Source organism: Pan troglodytes, chromosome 9 (assembly GCF_028858775.2).
Source record: "Pan troglodytes isolate AG18354 chromosome 9, NHGRI_mPanTro3-v2.0_pri, whole genome shotgun sequence".
NCBI lineage: Eukaryota > Metazoa > Chordata > Mammalia > Primates > Hominidae > Pan > Pan troglodytes.
In genome coordinates this window covers 104,721,549-104,739,934 of record NC_072407.2, presented here as the reverse complement: position 1 = coordinate 104,739,934, position 18,386 = coordinate 104,721,549, and the positions used below count along the sequence as shown (strand labels likewise).

At 40.9% G+C, this 18,386-nt stretch overlaps 1 long non-coding RNA gene across 1 annotated transcript; it reads right to left on the bottom strand.

Annotated features, from left to right (window-relative positions):
- Positions 1 to 6,027: 6,027 nt before the first annotated feature.
- LOC104001307 (uncharacterized) lies at positions 6,028 to 17,716 on the bottom strand. The gene is made up of 4 exons (XR_010147659.1): positions 14,880 to 17,716; positions 13,163 to 13,244; positions 9,571 to 9,705; positions 6,028 to 7,621 (listed from the first exon to the last, which is right to left on the bottom strand). It is a non-coding gene; the product is annotated as an uncharacterized LOC104001307 (long non-coding RNA).
- Positions 17,717 to 18,386: the final 670 nt, after the last annotated feature.

Sequence of the window (18,386 nt, the reverse complement as noted above, 5' to 3'; positions counted from 1 at the left end):
AAAATGGGAGATTGTCAGTTGAACTTGCTTCTGATGAGGTGATATATTGGGCATATGTCAACCGATAGAAAATAGGCATAGAAAATCACACAAATTCCTACAGTTGGTCCCCACCCCCACTTCCCTGGAGTTCAGTGTTCCCAGTTTCCTAAAAGAGGAGGTGCGCAAAAGAGTTATTCTATGTTTGAAACACAAAGTAAATTTTAAGAAGTACAGCTTAACACTCAGCAGGTAGTAGATAGTAGTCTTTGTGAAAAAAATATATAGTGCTGGAATAATCAAATATCCATATGCATGAAAAAAGAATGTTGACCCCTACCTCACACTATTCACAAAAATTAATAAAAATGTGCCATAGACCTCTAAATATAAGAAACAAAATTATAAAACTAGCAAAAACTATTTTTTAAAAAAATTTTGGGACTTTGGACTAAGCAAAGATTTCTTAGATAGAACATAAAAACTACTAACCATTAAAAAATCAATGAATTAAACTTTAACATTTAAAATCTTTGCTTTCAAAAAACAATATTGAAAGAATAAAAAGTTGGCTGGGCACAGTGGCTCATGCCTGTAATCCCAGCACTTTGGGAGGCCAAGACAGGAAGATTGCGTGAGGCCAGAAGTTCAAGACTAGCCCACCCAACATAGCAAGACTCTATTTCTATATAAAACATATAATTAAATAAAAATTTTTTTCCAGGCATGGTGGCTCACACCTGTAATCCCAGCACTTTGGGAAGCTGAGGTGGGTGGATCATGAGGTCAGGAGATTGCGACCATCCTGGCTAACATGGTGAAACCCTGTGTCTACTAAAAATATGAAAATTAACTGGGCTTGGTGGCGCGCGCCTGCAGTCCCAGTACTCGGAGGGCTGAGGCAGGAGAATCGCTTGAACCAGGGAGGTGGAGGTTGTAGTGAGCCGAGATCACGTCACTGCATTCCAGCCTCATGACAGAGTGAGACTCCATCTCAAAAACAAAACAAAACAAAACAAAAAACTGCTGGGCTGGGCGCAGTGGCTCATGCCTGTAATCCTAGCACTTTGGGAAGCCGAGGCTGGTGGATCACAAGGTCAGGAGTTCAAGACCAGCCTGGCCAAGATGGTGAAACCCTGTCTCTACTAAAAATGCAAAAAATAATTAGCCAGGTGTGGTGGCAGGCGCCTGTAATCCCAGCTACTCGGGAGGCTGAGGCAGGAGAATCGCTTGAAGCCAGGTGGCAGAGGTTGCAGTCAGCTGAGATCACGCCACTGCACTCCAGCCTGGGGAACAGAGTGAGACTCCATCTCAAAAAGAAAAAAAAAATTTTAAAGGATGAAAAGTCCAGCTATACACTGGGGAAAAAATATTTTCAAAACATATATCCGATAAAGGACTTGTATCTTAAATATATAAAGAATTCTTATAACTCAAAGATAAGACAAACAGCTCATTTTTTTTTTTTTTTTTGAGACAGGGTCTCACTCTGTTGCCAAGGCTGGAATGCAGTGGTGCAGTCTCAGCTCACTGCAACATCTGCCTCCGGGTCTCCAGCAATTCTCCCACCTCAGCCTCCCAAGTAGCTGGGATTACAGGAACACACCACCATGCCAGGTTAGTTTTTGTATTTTTTACAGAGATGGCATTTCACCATGTTGCCCAGGCTGGGAACTCCTGGGCTCAAGTGATCTGCCCACCTCAGCCTCCAAAGTGCTGGGGTTACAAGCATGAGCCACCGCCCCTGCCATCCCCTCATTTTTTAAAAAAAATTAATGAATGTTTATATTTTAAATTATTCATTTATTTATTTTTAGAAAGAGTCTTATTCTGTTGCCCAGGCTGGAATGCAGTGGTGAGATCTTGGCTCACTGCAACCTTCGCCTCCCAGGTTCAAGAGATTCTGCCATCTCAGCCTCCCCACTAGCTGGGATTATAGGTGCCCACCACTGCTCTCAGCTAATTTTTGTATTTTTAGTAGACACGGGGTTTCACCATGTTGGCCAGGCTGGTCTCAAACTCCTGATCTCAAGTGATCTGTCTGCCTTGGCCTCCCAAAGTGCTGGGATTACAGGCATGAGCCACTGTGCCCGGCCTTATTTATTTATTTTGAGACACAGTCTCACTCTGCCTCCCAGGCTGGAGTGCAGTGGTGCCATCTCTGCTCACTGCAACCTCCACCTCCCAGGTTCAAGTGATTCTTGTGCCTCAGCCTCTTGAGCAGCTGGAATTACAGGTGTACACCACCACACCTAATTTTTGTATTTTTAGTGGAGACGAGGTTTTGCCATGTTGGCCAGGCTGGTCTCGAATTCGTGACCTCAAGTGATCCACTCATCTAGGCCTCCCAAAGTGCTGGGACTACAGGCATGAGCCACCGCACACAACCTCAGTTTTTTTTTAATGCCCAAAATATTCACCGTATGAGTAGTAAATAAGTACATGAAAAGATTTTTCTTTTTTTTTGGAGATGGAGTCTCTCTCCATTGCCCAGGCTGGAATGCAGTGGTGCGATCTCAGCTCACTGCAACCTCTGCCTCCCGGGTTCAAGCAATTCTCCTGTCTCAGCCTCCCGAGTAGCTGAGACTACAGGTGCACGCCACCACACCCAGCTAATTTTTGTATTTTTAGTAGAGACGGGGTTTCACCATGTTGGTCAAGATGGTCTCGATCTCTTGACCTCGTGATCTGCCCACCTTGGCCTCCCAAAGTGCTTGGATTACAGGTGTGAGCCACCACACCCAGCAAGATTTCTCAATATCATTAGTCATTAGGTAAGTGCTAAACCACAAGGAGATACTACTGAATACCCAGTAAAATGGTGAACATTCAATGGAGAAAGAAACATGCTCTGATAACATATTCTTAATGTTTGCTTTCAAAGGTGTGTTGCTGTGAAACTCTGCCATTTACTGAAATAAAGAGTTTATGATGCATTTTAAAATAAATAAATACATAAATAAGATGGTTAATATTTAAAAGCTGGCCAGGCGTGGTTGCTCATGCCTGTAATCCTAGCACTTTGGGAGGCCGAGGTGGGTGGATTGCTTGAGGCCAGGAGTTGGAGACCAACCTAAGCAACATGGTGAAACCCCATGTCTACTAAAACCACAAAAAATTAGCCAGGCGTGGTGGCATGCACCTGTAATCCCAGCTACTTGGAAGGCTGGGGCAGAAGAATCTCTTGAACCCAGGAGGTGGATGTTGCAGTGAGCCGAGATCATGACACTGGAACATTAACAAGGGAAAGAGAGAAAGAAAGCTCTCTGCCACAGAAAGGGTTCCCAAAAAAGGGTTGCCATTTCACAGTTGAATACAGAGACTTTTATAAGAAACCACTGAGGGTTGGGTGTCTCATTTGCATAAGGAGCAAATTTCTGGTCGCTCCACCCAGTCCTCCTAGTGCGCATGCAGGCCCTTAGCTTGAGTTACTCCATATTGGCTTTGTTTCCCTTACTGTGCATGTGTCAGGGGATGGCATTTTCCATTGCAGATATGTCTGGGTAAGTCTCCTGTGTAGACTTTCTTATGTATGCAGCTGTGGGCATATCTTAGGCAAGCCCCCCTGTGCAAGTTCCCTTATCAGTGCTTGCATGCTGTTCTTTTGTTTGAAGGAAATCAACGGAGGATCCACCCTAACTGCCTGCCTGACTGGTTTCTTCCTTCCTCACTCAGTTTGGCAATTTATTATAAAATTAAACCCACACTTCTCCTGTGACCCAATGATCCTACTCTAAATGTTTACCCAAGAAGAATGAAAACCTTCCCAAATAAGTATTTGCACATAAATGTTCATGAAAGTTTTATTTATGATAGCTGAAATCTAGAAACAACCCAAATATCTATCAGTTGATGAATAGACAAACTGGAATGTTCATACTCAACAACAAAAAGGAAGAAATGACTGACACATGAAACAATAAGGGATGAATCCCAAAAGCAATATGGAAAGTGAATGAAACCAGATACAAAAGACTTCATGATATATGATTCCATTTATATGAAAAATTAGAGGAGACAAAACTATAGTAACAGAAAGCAGGTCACTGATTGCCAAAGGTGGGAAGTGGGAGGAGGGATTGACTACAAAGGATCATGAGTAAACTTTCTGAGGTGATAGAAATGTTCTATATCATGATTGTTGCAGTGGTGACATTAGTGTATATATATATAGGCTGTGCAAATAAAATTAGTGAATTGTATATGTTTACTCTACATCGATAAAGTGGATTTTAAAAAGTAGTATGACTTACTACTTAACATGTAGTAGATTCTCAAATGTTGGTCAAGTTTGTTTTCTTTCCTTGTCCCTATTCTTGTTCTGTAGCACAAATACGTGTGATATTACAGTTAGGAGAGCACCAGAAATTGCACTCATTTTTGCTTATGGGCAGTTACTTTTTCCTGGATATATATTCTTAAAAATTGACCTGTAGGAGAGGACAAGATTCAACTATAAAAATAATCCTATTTCAAATTCAGTGGAAAATCTAAAAACACAGTTTTCAAAGCATATATGTTGAATATTAGAATTATATTAAAGATTTATAACTCAAAAAGTAGGTGATATCACTCATCCTTTAAGATTTAAGTAAACTTGATTTCCAAAATCATATGGAGTTTCTAATGCTCCCCATCAAACAATTAGGGGGAAAAATCTTATTAATATCCTTTGGCAAACCCACCTCCAAAATCGTCTCCCCACAGTGACCTCCCCACAGATGCCAACCTTCTGCTCTTCGTTCTGACCCCTCCCTTCTTTGACCTCTGGGAGGAACCCAAGTTCCTGTTTCTTTATCTTTCTTTTTAAATGTAAATTAGTTATGTAAACCTGTTTATTGTCTCATTTAAACATGTCATTATGGCCTCCCATTCCTTGGAAAAACAGTTTATCAAGGTATCATTTCTCCTAGAAAAGAGCACTAAAATAAGATATTTTGATTTCCATCTGCTAGCTTGGAGGCTGGGTAAGAGTATGAGCTTTCAACCCAGATTAGTTAGGCTCATTGAGCACTTCCTCTATTTATTCACCATGGAACCTGGGGAAAGTTCCTTCTCTGTGCCACAATTTCTCCATTTGTTAAATGAGGATGCTAACAGATCCAAGCTGTAGCCTGAACAATTGGCAACTGGTCACATGCGTCACTTACAATAAGTACTTGATGTAGTTAATGCGCGGTAAATGTGAGCCATCATTATTATAATTAGATATGTTAAGCAATTTATTCTAAAGTAAAAACAATTGGAAAAACTAGAAATTAAGCTCAGAGTTTCTCAAAATTGGAATAAAATATGGGCCAATTCTTTCTGTCCTATATCATACACTTACAGAAACAGACTAGCTGGAACAACAAACATAATTGACACTTGCCTTGTCCCTTCTAGTTTTCTTAAGGGCCTGCGATTACGTCTCAAAAGAAAGAAACAGCTTTAAAAACAAGCATGAACAAGACAGTGCTGGCAATGGATATTCATTTTGGAGATTTGAACAGCTGAGGTGGAAAAGAAATGAATTCACACAGAAAGAATGTATTTGAATTTCTTCTTGCCTGAGGACAAAGACAGAAACTCATTACAACCTTCCTATTGTTTATCATGGGTGGACTCTCCTAACGAAAAAGGAATTAAAACGTGGGATTTGGTGACCTAAAAATATGTCATGGGTTTTACCTGAAATGAATCATTTTTCCCAGAAAATAAGATTTTTGTTGTTGTTTTTGTTCTTGAAGTTATTTGAAACACATGACATATTTTCAGGTTGAAATTCAGTGCTTTGTTCGTGTTTGAGTATAAAGAATCTCAGAGGAAGCTCAGTAGCCAAAACATGTCTTTAACATACTTAAATTGGTCACCAAATCCTACATTTTAATTCCTTTTTCTTTTTAATTTAAAAAAGAGAGCTTTATTTCTCATAATGGATTGCAGTTTTCAGGGTGGCTGCTCTGACAGGCTGGGAAGTGTAGCCTCCAGCCAGAAGCTGGAAACAGGCACTTTCTTAAAGTTTAAGTCTGTATTCACCCACCATCCAGAAATCTATCCAAAGTCATAAAGGAAACCAAAATCCAGATTTATCGATACAAATCAGTCGAGAAAATGTGAACAAGGTAATCAACAATGAATTTAAGACTTTCTTAAAGTGAAAAGTTTCTGAAACAGAGAAATGTTTCAGTTTGACCACTATTTATAATTTTTATAGTATTTATCGCTTAATTGACCAATATGGTTTGGCTGTGTCCCCACCCAAATCTCATCTCCAATTGTAATCAGAATCATAATGCCCACATGTCAACGGAGGGACCTGATGGGAGGTGATTGGATCATGGGGGCGGCTTTCTCCATGCTATTCTCATGAGAGTGAGTGAGTTCCCACGAGATCTTATGGTTTTATAAGTGGTGGTTTCCCCTGCTCTCCCTCTCTCCTGACACCTTGTAAAGACGGTGCCTGCTTTCCATTCCACCATGATTGTAAGTTTCCTGAGGCCTCCCCAGCCCTGCAGAATTGTGAGTCAATTAAACCTTCTTTGTTTGTAAATTACCCAGTCTTGGGTAGTATCTTTATAGCAGTGTGAAAATGGACTAATACAATCATAAAGCCATATTTGGTTTTAATCTTGAGATTAATAAATTATTTTTGCTCAATTTTTCTGGATTATAGTGTTCAATTTTGTTAGTAATAAATAGTGAAAGCATTTATTTTCAAAGTTATTTGATTTGTTCATTTTTTTGGATGAATTGAGTTCATAATTTTGGATTTTCTGAACTATTTTTAGGAACTTAGAAACAAAAAGAATAAAGTAGGAAGTGTTCAGCTGCACAAATGTATAAAAATGAAATGAAGAATAGCTGAGTCTAAAACCCCTCAGGAAATAAGATAGTAGGGTTTCAAAAAATTCACATATAAAAATGCATCATAAAATATAAGGTTCTTCAAATAAATGTGTTCTCAGAAATCTCGGTGGGTTAAAAAAAATCTCTCAAGATGGATTTCAGTTAAGATGTCAACCCTGTCATATTTCACATAAGAACTGCTTTTGCAGTAAATTGTTAGTCTCATTCATTCAATAGATATTTATTCAATGTCTGCTGTAAGTTAGACTCAATGTTGAGGCATATTTGTTTATCCAAAGAATATCTATTGATTGCCTACTATGTTTTAGGCACTGTTATAGGAGCTATGGACATAGTGAACAAAAGAGCAAAGCCCAAGCCTTGTGGATCTTACATTCTAGTCAAGTTAGAGAAACCAAAAATAGACAAAAAATTGTAAATATGTCAAGGAAGATAAATGCTCTGAGGGAAAATCGAGCAGACTGCCAGTGCCGGCCCTATTTGCCTCAGATTCATTCCTTGCCCTTCCAGGGCTGGGAACAGGGTGGTGGGTGCTTCCGCCTATGGTAGAGTGCAAGTCTCAGCATCAGTTCCTTCATCTGAAGGGAGACAGGAGGACAGGAGGAGGGAGGCACCAGGTAAGGAGGAAGGGAGACACCAGACATAGCTCTGTCTCCCTCTCTTGGCAGCATCTTCCATGGGGCTGCATCTCTTCAGTGCTACAGCTTCCACCACAACCACTGTGGCCAGGTGATATGGATGCCTTTGTCCTTCCCTCCTAGGGGATTGTAGGTGTGAGCCACTCTGCCCAGTTCTAGAAAAATTTAAGCAGAAACAACATTATTTGACTTGTATTTCAGAAAAATCACTCTAACTGCTCTGAGGACAGTAAACCACAGGATCAAAAAAGTAGGAACTGGATATCTGTTAGGAAGCTACTGCAACAATCCAGACAGCAGATGACGGTGGTAGCAAGTAAGAAATAGTCCGAGATTATATTTTGAAGGTAGAGATGACAAGATTTACTAACAGATTGGATGTGTGATGTGATATCAACAGAAAAGTCAGTTATAACCCAACTTTTTTTTCTGAACAAGTAGAAGAATGGAGCGTCCATTCACTGCATTGATAAAGCACAGGGAAGGAACAACTTTGAAGAGAAATTCAAGATATCCAGTAGGCAGTTGCACAGATAAGTCTAAAGTATAGAGAAGAGTCTAAACATAGAGTTATAAATTTGGGAGTTGTCATTGTGTAGAGATACAGGATTGGATTAGGTCATTTAGGTGGTGACCCAGAGAGACAAGAGAAAATTGAGAACTGACCCCCAATCATTAATTGACAGATTAAAGATCAATTTTGTTGTACATTTTCCTAATCCCCACAGCAATTCCATTTATGCATATGGGCACATTCTTCCTGTTGGGTGTCCATTCTCCATGCTGTGTGTCACTGAGCTCACTATTTCATTCTGCATAACTTACCAGGACTCTTAATCCTTCTAGTGGATTTTCCAAACCAGAGCAGGGGCATATCTTGCAGGATGAGGGATGGAGGGGTGGGAAGGAACTAGCCCCTAAATTTTCATATTTTAAATAAATAGAGGCCAGGCATAGCGGCTCATGCCTGTAATCCCAGCACTTTGGTGGGTCACATGAGGCCAGGAGTTTGAGACCAGCCTGGCCAACATGGTGAAACCCCGTCTCTACTAAAAATACAAAAAATAGCTGTAATCCCAGATACCTGGGAGGCTGAGGCATGAGAATTGCTTGAACCCGGGAGGTGGAGGTTGCAGTGAGCCAAGATGGTGCCATTGCACTCCACCCTGGGTGACAGAGTGAGACCCTGTCTCAACCAAAAAAATAAAAATAAAGTAGAACATTCAAAAGTATATGAAATCATTCATGACATTAATGTAGGTCATGGTTGTATTTAGTAAATATACAAAAGATCATACATTTTTTGTTAATGTAGAAATATATACAAAATGAGAAAACTTTGATCCTACCATCTTGAGAAAGAGCTGTTGTCTACAATGTAGGAGAATGCTGCCTTACCTTCTGCCGAATGGTCTTTGAGCTGAGTTTCTTGGGGGCCTTGTGGGCTACAGAGACTTTATTTTAATGGGTATTATAAAGATTACTGGCATTTTTTTCTTTTTCTATAAGAATAGAACTTGTTTTAAGAAACAACAAAAAGAATCAATTCAAAAATTTTATATTAGAGAAAATATTTCTTTCAAAAACTCACTTGACCATTTTCCACTTCAGTCATTGCATTCAAATTAGGAAAACATCCTACTTTGCAGACTTCACCCCGGTGACAAGAACAACACATTTCAGAGTGGCATGCCTCCTCAGTGACAAACACTCATGTGAAAAATGAGTTTATTGTTAAGTCCTTATCTTTACTGTGAAAGACAGTTTATCTTCAAGCTAGTTCTATAAATAATCATCATAATAATAACTATTTGCTAAACACAACATGCTATAGTTACTTTATGCTATCTTATTTATGCTACTGACAATTCTATAAGGGGTGGGCATTGTTGCCATTTAACAAATGGAGAAATGATGCTTACAGATTATTTTTGTTGCCCAAGGTCACATGATAAATGCTATAATTCAAATTCTGTCTTATATTTTTCTATTTTCATCTTCTTATGGAATGTGAATGTTCTGATACTCTATCATGCCTCATACTCACCACCAACACTCAAAATTAAACAAAACAAAAAGCCCTTCTACACATTTGTCTGCTTACCTACAAGAACCTGATTCTCCTGTTCACCCCCAAACTTGCAGCAGCACCCAGCAGGCTCAATTGCAATGTGTTTCCTGGTTCTTCTGCAACATGTTTTACCAAATTTCTAATTTCATGGTTGCTGTGGTTTATTTGCTCAATAAAGAAAAAAGAAGGAACACAGTTTATTCCCCATTAAGCAATCCAACAACACACCAAATGACAACCGATGGTAACACAGGTTATGCTGGACCTCATGCTGCCTGCGTCAGTTTGTGAAGACAGTCCTGCAGAATGCAGCTGTCAAAGAGACTCTGGGGAACTCTCCACCCTCTTGGCCTGGGATTCCCTTATTTCACAGTAATAAAAATGACTAAAAATGTTGGCTTGCAAGTTATTTTGCATAGAGTTACGTAAGTAAAGAATGCCAAAAGTGACTATTTAAAGTTTCTATTTCATTGGCTGGGTGCAAAGGCTCATGTCTGTAATCCCAGCACTTAGGGAGGCGAGGCAGGCAGATCACTTGAGGCCAGGAGTTTGAGACCAGCCTGGCCCACATGGCAAAACCCCATTTCTAATAAAAAATACAAAACTTAGCCTGTTATGGTGGCACATGCCAGTAGTCCCAGCTACTTGGGAGGCTAAGGCAGGAGAATCCCTTGAACCCGGGAGGCAGAGGCTGCAGTGAGCCAAGATTACACCACTGTACTCCAGCCTGGGCGACTCCATCTCAAAATGGAGCGAGACTCCACCTCAAAAATGAAAATTTTTTAAAAATGAAAAAGTTCCTATTTCACTAATTGTTTTCACATCCCTGAACTTATTTTGTTCTCAAGATAATCCTTCAAGATAAGAAAAAAAAATACTGGGGGTGATAAATTCATTTTATTCATTTATAGAGAAGAAAACTAAGATATACAATTAGCTGAGGAAAAAGATGCAATTCATATTTAGATACCCTGGCTACTGGTCCTGTGTTCTTTTCTACATAACACTCTTTGCCTTTTCAACTTACATTTTTATTGTTGAAGATTATGTGTTTTAATCCTTATGACCCCCTTCTTAAATGATGGGAGCAAGCCTTCGGCATTTTGATATTCAGTAAAGTATCTAATACCAACAAGAACTAAAAGAATATATGTGAGATTGAGATAAAATCTCACGGTCATACTTCCATGATCTTGTTCAAGCTTTCACGTCCCCTGCATTTATTCCATGAGACCCACGCCTAAAGCACCAGTGGTGGTTTGGAGAATATTAAAATCCAGCTTATTGTCTTACACAAGCCAAAGAAGAGGAACACTGAGTAAATTTAAAATTTAACAAAGATGTAACAGCCAGTCACTCCAAAGAATATAAGACGCTGGAAGCAGGTCTTAATGGGAGCAGGCGTTAATACAATCACAGAGCTGCAGCTTCCTCAGGATATCATATATACACAGTCAGTTTGATTAGCCTCAATGCCCAAGACAGTTTCTTTTCAGTGTCCTATGGTGGCTGCAGCCAAGTGCTGACTGGCACACAGCTGGCTGGGCCAGTTCTGAAGCTTGCCTGGAAGGACTGCCTTCTGCTCCCCCAGGCTGGGCCTTTCTCCTACTGGCTAACCCGGTCCCCAACATTTAGGTAGAGCCCTTGATTGCAGGTATTGACCCAGGGCTGGGTTGGACTTGAATTTGGACTGCTGGGCCCTCCTTTTCTTATTCCATATTTCAGTACTTCATGGCTTTCTCATCACACTGGTAGTAACTTCCTCTTAGCTCTTTCTTGCATTCCCCTGAGGGAATTGAAAGGAGCACTGACCGATGATGTAGTTTGGATATTTGCCCACGTCCAAATCTTATGTTGAATTGTAATCCCCGGTGCTTGAGGTGGGGCCTGGTGGGAAGTGTTTGGATCATGGGGGCGGATCCTTATACTTCGGTGCTGTCTTCATGATACTGAGTTAGTGCAAGATCTGGTTGTTTAAAAGTGTGTGGCACCTCACCCCGCCACCTTCCTCCTACTCTCTCTCTCTTGCTCCTTCTCTGGCCATGTGACGTCCCTGCTCCCCCTTTGCCTTCTGCCATGCTTGTAAGCTTCCTGAGGGCTCCCTGGAAACTGAGCAGATGCCAGCACTATGCTTCTTGTAAAGCCTGCAGAACCGTGAGCCAATTAAACCTCTTTTCTTTATAAAAAGTACCCTGTCTCATATATCTTTATAGCAATGCAAGAACAGCCTAATATAACTGATGTTGATGTTGCACACTGGCTTGATTCCTCCCAGATTTCTTCTACTGCTGAAACTCTGAAACCTACCCCTCTTTGGAGGAAGATGTGATAACTGCACTATTCTAGTGGAACTCCAGTGAATCTACAAAGAAAAATCATTCATATCTTTTACTGTCTCTGTGGAAGGGACCATCTTTTCTCCTGGAAAACATAAAATGCATTTAACAATTTCTTCCTTAGAGCAGTAATTCTCTATTCTGGATGCAAAGTTAGAATCACACGGGAGGTTTTTTAAATGACCAATAACTGGGCTCCTCCACCCTAGACCAATGAAACCTGAATCTCAGAAGGGTGGGGCCTGAGATTCTGCGTTTCTAACAAGTTCCCAGGGGGTGTTGCTTCACAGACTTTCTTTAAGTAGCATAAACTTTCTAAAATGCTGGTTCACATATGTTAGCATGCATCAAAATTACCTGGAGGTCTTGGGCCCCACCCCTAGATTTCCTGATTCAGTCGGTCTTCAGCAGACCTGAGAATGTGCATTTCTAATAAGCTCCCAGGTTATATTGATGTTGCCCATTTTGAAAACCACTATAGTTCACACTACACCTGCCCCATCCCTACCCTAGCATTTTCGTCCTTCTAACACCACTGTGGCTACAACAGTGAAGACCTGAGAGCATAGAGAGCAAGACCAAGGAAGACAGGTGGAGAGCCCCTAATCCTTTTAGTGTTCTTGGGTCTGATTCCCTAAATTTAACTTCAGGATTTGGTGAAGTCCACCAGCTATGACCCATGCAGTCTCCTCTGTCCAAAAGTCCCCATTGAGTGCCATGGGTTTATCAAACAGAAGCCAACCTCACATTCACTCAAGCTTCCTCAGAAGCAGTCACTCAGTTCCTAAAGAAAACAGTCACCTCCCTTGGCTGTGCCAAGGGTTTGGGACACTGGAATGAGAGGTTATAGCCAGTTGTAAAACATCTTTCCCAGAAAAGACCAACACCCACCTGGCATCTGAGGCTTTAGGAATCTGTTTGAAGCACATGGACTTTCATTAAATCAATTTGGCAAACTACTTGGAAAGAGAATTTCCTTACAAGAATCATCTAAGGACAGAAACAACATTTTTCTTTTCTTTTCTTTTCTTTTTGAGACTGAGTCTCACTCTGTCACCCAGGCTGGAGTCCAGTGGCACGATCTCAGCTCACTGCAACCTCCACCTCCCGGGTTCAAGCAATTCTCCTGCCTCAACCTCCTGAGTAGCTGGGATTACAGGCACGTTGCCACCATGCCCTGCTAACCTTTGTATTTTTAGTAGAGACAGGGTTTCACCATGTAGGTCAGGCTGGTCTCGAATCATGATGCCTGACATGACTATGTAGCTGGTCAGGGGAATGGGAAGTACCTGTTTGTAAGATAATTCCTTATTTATTCTTCTGGCCCAGGAAAGCTGCCATTAATTACTTCTCTGTTTTCATCCTTGGGCTCTGCATGAAAGGAAGAGAGGAAAAAGTAAATATAATTCCACTGTTTATGAAAAGCCCAGAGAAGTAAGAGTAACAAGCCAACTGCCAATTCTACCTGGGCTTAGTTTGGAGTGGGCAGTTACAAAAGAGGGTGATTCTATCAAGGAAGGTTTAAAAGAAAAAAAAAAAAAAAGACATTTCTAGAGCTTGATAGCAACAAGTCAGTTTCCATAAATCTCCACAGGGTTATTAGATGAAAACATCAGGCTTGGTCAGTGAGAAAACATTCAAACCAATGACCAGAAAGAAATGCAAACAGATCACAGAACCAGACATTCTGTGATTACTTCCTCTTAAACGCAGACCTAGATTAGCTCTCTCTTAATCGCTCATAAAATTAATCCTTAGCTGAGTGGACCAAGAAACCCAAGTATAGTCTTCATAATTTTATGAATTTAAATCTTCGAATCTTTAGCAAGATTTAAAATTCTCTGTGCACCACATAGTGAAAACTTTCATGAGCTGAAACGGTGCTCTTTCATCCATCCTATAGGGTCTGACTATTGTTTAATGAAGGAAAAAACACAAACCTACACAACCCATTTTAATGTTTTGCTAGTTTTAATGTGCATATGAATCACTGGGGATCTCAGTAAAATGCAGATTCTGATTCAAAATGGCCTTGAGTAGGACCTAAGATTCTGCATTTCTAATAAGCTCCCGGGTGAGCCCATGCTGAGATTCTCCAGTGAAACAAAGAAAAATCATTCATATCTTTTAATGTCTGTGTGGAAGGGACCATCTTTTCAACAACACCTTGAGTGAAAAGGATCTGTTCCACCTAAACTGGTGTTTTAGATTACAACTCTTAAAGTGGCAAGAGAAAACACAAAAGAATTTTTGGTAACATTTTTTTCTTTTTACATAAGTCACAAACCTAGGAGTCATAATGGAAAAATAGACAAATTTGACCAAATAAAAATTTAAATTTCTACATGTCAGAAAATACTATAGGAATAAAATGACAAGATGGCGGATAGAAGGCAGGACTAGCTTGCAGCTCCCACTTGGACAGACAGAGCAGCGTGTGGAGACTTATGTCATGAACTTTTGCTCCAAGAACTACAGCAGGAACATACTAAGAAAGCCAAGAGAATCCACAGACCCTTTGAAGGGACTGGATCTCTGCTGCAGACTCCCTGAGATGCCAAAAAACTGTGAGTTGGCTTGCTTTTTCAGCAAGGAGGCTCGTGTTCTGGGGCGAGTTCTCAGTCCTGATCACTGGCTGCCTGGAAATAGACTCAGTGCTGTTGCAGGGCATGGTGGGAGTGAGACTGGTCTTTAGGACTGCTAGCTGCACGGGAGTGGGGTGAGGCCTGTGACTGCCAGCTTTCCCCCACTTCCCAGATGACCTGTATGACTCAGCAGATGCAGCCATAATCTCCTTGGGAACATAACTCCATTGCCTACGGACCACACCCCCATCCCCCACAGCAGCTGCAGCAAGCCCTGACCAAGGAGAGTCTAAGCTCGGACACATCTAACCCTGCCCCCACCTGGTGGTCTTTCTCTACCTTCCCTGGTAGCTGAAGACAAAGGGCATCTCTTGGGAGCTCTAGGGCCCTGCCCACCTTCTGAGAAACCTGAATACTTAACCAGGCATCCCTAGGGCAAGTTTGCATCCTCCCTGTGGTACTGCAACTGATGCACTCTCGAAAGCACCACCTCCTGGCTGGAGGCCAGCCAATACAAAACCAGCACACTAAACAAAAATAGAACCAAGGACCCTCACAGAGTCCACTTCACTCCCCTGCTACCTCCACTGGAGCAGGTGCTGGTATCCAGGGCTGAAAGGCCTGAAGACAGTTCATATCACAGGACTCTTTGCAGACACTCCGCAGCACCAGCCCAGAGCCCAGCAGCTCTGCTGGGTCGCTAGACCCAGAAGACCACAAACAATCACTGCAGTTCAGCTCTCAAGAAGCCTCATTCCCAGGGGAAGGAGAAGAACACCATGTCAAAGGAGCACTCCGTGGGACAAAAGAATCTGAACAGTAACCCTTAAGTCCCAGATCTTTTGCCTGACATAGTCTACCCAAATGAGAATGAACCAGAAAAACAATTCTGGTAATATGACAAAACAAGGTTCTTTAACACCCCCAAAAGATCACACCAGCTCAGCAGCCATGGATCCAAATCAAGATGAAATCGTTGAATTGCCAGAAAAGGAATTCAGAAGCTCAATTATTATGCTATTCAAGGAGGCACCAGAGAAAAGTGAAGTTCAACTTAAAGAAATCAAAAACATTACACTGGATATGAAAGAAAAAAATCTTCAGTGAAATAGACAGCACAAATAAAAAACAATCACAACTTCTGGAAATCAAGGACAAGCTTAGAGAAGCGTAAGATGTATTGGAAAGTCTCAGCAATAGAATCTAACAAGCCAAAGAAAGAACTTCTGAGCTCAAAGACAAGGCCTTTGAGTTAACCCAATGCTTCAAAGATGGATTAAAAATAATTTTAAAAAATGAACAAAGCCTCCGAAAAGTTTGGGACTATGTTAAATGCCCAAACCTAAGAATAATTGGTGTTCCCAAGGAAGAAGAGAAATCTAAAAGTTTGGAAAACATATTTGAGGGTATAATCAAGGAAAATTTCCCCAGCCTTGCTAGAGATCTAGACATCCAAATACAAGAAGCTCAAAGAACACCTGAGACATTTATGACAAAGACTATTGCCTAGGCACATAGTCATCAAGTTATTTAAAGTGAAGACAAAGAAAAGAATCTTAAGAGCTATGAGGCAAAAGTATCAGGTAACCTATAAAGGAAAACCTATCAGATTAACAGCAAATTTCTCAGCAGAAATTCTACAAGCTAGAAGGGATTGAGGTCCTATTGTTAGCCTCCTGAAACAAAACAATTATCGGCCAAGAATTTTGTATCCAGTGAAATAAAGTTTTATAAATGAAAGATACAGTCTTTTCCAGACAAACAAATGATGATAGAATTTGCCACTACCAAGCCAGCACTACAAGAACTGCTAAAAGGAGCTCAAATCTTGAAACAGATCCTTGAAATATGCCAAAACAGAACCTCCTTAAAGCATCAATTTCACAGGATCTGTATATCAATAATACAGTGAAAAAAACACAAGGTATTCAGGCAACAGATAGCATGATGAATAGAATAGTGCCTCAAATCTCAATACTAATGTTGAATATGAATGACCTAAATTCTCTACTTAAAAGATATCGAATGGCAGAGTGGATGGGAATTCACCAATCAAGTTTCTGCTGTCTTCAGGAGACCCTGCTAGAGTGCTTTTCTGGCAGCCGCCATTGGGGGGTTCCCAATTTGCTTCTAGCAAATTGGGAACACCTTGGCACCTCAAGCATAGCAGGTGCTTGACCTTGAGGGGCCAAAAACAAAGCTGCAGACCTGGTCCCAGCACCCCATAGTTGGAGCATGAAGCTCAGGAGTGCTGAGCTGAGCCCTGGCCTCCTGAAAGCATCCAGAAATGAAGCCAGTCAACTACACCCAACTTATACCACAGTCAAACTTTTCAGGGCATCAAAAAATATAAAAGCAAAAAGGCCCATTCAAAGGATAACAATTTCAAAGATTAAAGGAACATCAGCCCACACAGATGAAAAAGAACCGGCACAAGAATTCTGGCAACTCTAAAAGTCAGGGTGTCTTCTTACCCTCAGACAACCACACTAGCTCCCCAGCAATAGTTCTTACCAGATTGAAGTGGCTAAAATGACAGACATAAAATTCAGAATCTGGATGACAAAGAAGCTCAAAAAGATATAGGAGAAGATTGAAACCCAATCAAGAAAACCAGTAAAACAATCCAAGAGTTGAAAGATGACATATCAATTTTAACAAAGCATCAAACTAAACCTCTAGAAATGAAAAATTCACTACAGGAATTTCATAATGAAATCAGAAGCATTAATAACAGAATAGATGAAGCCGAGGAAAGAGTCTCAGAGCTCAAAGACTGCTCCTTCAAACCAACACAGGCAGACAACAATTTTTTTAAAAATTTAAACATGAACAAAACCTCTGAGAAATATGGGATTATGTAAAGAGACCAAACCTACAACTCATTGGCATTCCTCAAAGAGTTGGAGAGAGAGGAAGCAGCTTGGAAAACATATTTGAGGATGTTGTCCACAAAAATTTCCCCAACCTTGCTAGAGAGGTCAACAGGCAAATTCAGAAAATTCATAGAACCCCTGCAAGATACACTAGATGGTGAACAACAATTCCCAAGACACATAGTCGTCAGATTCTCCAAGGTCAACATGAAAGAAAAAATCTTAAAGGCAGCTAGAAAGAAAGGGAAAGTCAGATACAAAGGGAACCCTGTCACACTAACAGCAGGCCTTTCAGCAGAGACCTTACGAGCCAAAATAGATTAGGGCCCTGTATTCAGCATCCTTAAGGGAAAAAAAATTCTAGGCTGGGTGTTGTAGCTTATGGCTGTAATCCCAGCACATTGGGAGGCCAATGCAGGAGGATCACTTGAGCCCAGAAATTTTGGACTAGCCTGGGCAACTAGGTCAGACCCACATCTCTACAAAAAATAAAAAATTAGCCAGGTGTGGTGGCATGTACTGCAGTCCCAGTTACTCAGGATGCTGATGTGGGAGGATCACTTGAGCCCAGCATGTTGAGGCTACAGTGAGCTGAGATCACACCACTGCACTGCAGCCTGAGCAACAGAGTAAGATTATGCCTTAAAAAAAGAAAAGAAAAGAAATTCCAACCAAGAATTTCCTATCCAGCCAAACGAAGCTTCATAAATGAAGGAGAAATAAAGTCCTTTTCAGACTGACAAATGCCAGGGGAATTCATTACCACCAGACTTGTCTTACAAGAGATCCTGAAGAGGGTGCTATGCATGGAAATGAAAGACTGAGGCCTGCCACCACAAAAACACACTTAGGTACATTGCCCACTCACACTATAAAGCAACTATTCAATCATGTCTACAGAACAACCAGCTAACAACACAGTGACAGAATTAAATCCTTAGATATCGATATTGACCTTGAATGTAAAGGTCAATGAATGGTGTCAACATATTCACAATATCAATATGTGTGAATGTAAAGGTGTAAACATTTCACTTAAAAGGCATAAAGTG